The sequence below is a fragment of the Callorhinus ursinus genome, unplaced genomic scaffold, assembly GCF_003265705.2.
Source record: "Callorhinus ursinus isolate GAN/ISIS: 27379988/994484 unplaced genomic scaffold, GSC_fseal_2.0 scaffold7536, whole genome shotgun sequence".
Taxonomy (NCBI): domain Eukaryota; kingdom Metazoa; phylum Chordata; class Mammalia; order Carnivora; family Otariidae; genus Callorhinus; species Callorhinus ursinus.
This window is the reverse complement of record NW_027404586.1, coordinates 1-1,552: the sequence shown is the minus strand read 5'-3', so window position 1 is coordinate 1,552 and position 1,552 is coordinate 1. Positions and strand designations below refer to the sequence as shown.

The 1,552-nt window shown below is 46.9% G+C and overlaps 1 long non-coding RNA gene across 1 annotated transcript; it reads left to right on the top strand.

Moving 5' to 3' along the window:
• Positions 1 to 313: 313 nt before the first annotated feature.
• LOC141372327 (uncharacterized) lies at positions 314 to 754 on the top strand. The gene is made up of 3 exons (XR_012377548.1): positions 314 to 408; positions 488 to 549; positions 673 to 754. It is a non-coding gene; the product is annotated as an uncharacterized lncRNA (long non-coding RNA).
• The last annotated feature ends 798 nt before the right edge of the window (positions 755 to 1,552 follow it).

Here is a 1,552-nt window from a genome sequence, read left to right as displayed (position 1 = left end):
CCCGGGGTCCTGGGATCAAGCCCCGCATCGGGCTCCTGCTCCGCGGGAAGTCTGCTTCTCCCTCTCCCACTCCCTCTGCTAGCGTTCCTTCTCTCACTGTGTCTCTCCCTGTCAAATAAATGCATAAAATCTTTAAAAAAAACTAAAATCACAGCCAATATTGGGCTTTATCTGACAAAAGCAATTATAACTCACAGACGAGAAATTGGAGAAATGCAAGATCAGCTGCAGAAGGCAGAGCTCACCTTCAAACACAAGGTAACCTGAGTTCTGCCCCAACATACTGGCCCCTTCGTGCCTCCTGCAGGTGATGGAAGTGGCCCTTAGATCCCTGAACTTGGGCTCTTGGTGAATTGACTTTTTCAGGTCGCAGCTCAGGAGAGAAGTGCTCTAGATAATTGGGTAAGTGTTTTCTTTTTCCTCCTCTTCTTTTGGGGCACAGTCCAGCACAACTGAGGGTGGATGTGTTTTTCTCCCCCGGGTTAAGGCTCGGTTTTGGGAGAGGAAGATAGTGCAGCAGAGCAGGGAGAACGCCTACATGAAACACAGGTGTGTGGGTTTGATGTGCCTTTTTATGGGTGTCTTGAGGGGTCAAGGCTAAGCTGTTTAGTGTCTGGTAGAAGACATGGTGTCGTAATTCTTATAGACATCCATTCTTTTTCTGTATTCAAGACTGCACATGATGAGGAGAGAGACGCTGCCTGAGGGATCCATGAGGCAGGAACCGATGCCGGGAAGATCCGAGATATGGAACCGTGTGTAGAGAGGTAGGGAGCATGCTGTGAAATGCAGGAGCCTGATTTCTGCTGGGAAAGCACTTTATGTCCTCCCTGTTCTTGTGGGTGAGCGTTGTGTGTCCTAGAGAGAATCACAAGCACTACCTAAGGACAGCAGGTTGTCTGAAGGCGTGACGGGAGGGTGCTTTCCTCAGGTGCCTACCGGCAGCAGGGCACCCGTCCCTGTGACAAGTGGAGCTCACGCCCCTCCCCTGACTGCAGACCCCCCCCCCCAGCACCTCCACCATCCCCCTCCTGCAAAGCTGAGCCTGGGGGAGTTGTGGGCCTGAGCTCCCTTCCCACCTTCACGCAATGGAGAAGGCTTTTTTTTTTTAAAAAAAAAAAAAAGCGATTTGAGAAAAATGGCATTTACCCCTTACGGAGATTCTTTTATTTTTGTTTTATTTGTAATCTACAGTATTATATTCATCAATGAAATTCGTGCATTTTATTCCTCTAATGTTATCGGTATAATGCCACAGCTTTACTTCTCAATCCGCCTATTTTTTCTTTGCTCGTGACTGTACGATTAGTCTACTCCAATTCTTCTCTTAAATATTTACGTAATAACCAGTCACACATGCTAGGCCTCATCTAGAGATTGAAAGATTGCACCATTAACTGGCGGCCTGAGGAAAGAATGCATGCCGTTCATGTTGCGGGTTTGTTGATATCACCCACTCAAGGGTATTTTCACTTAGATTTTAATCTATAAAGAAAAAGTGATTTTTTTGGATCTGTATTGAGCACCCCAATTTTGGTATTAATTTCCAGCC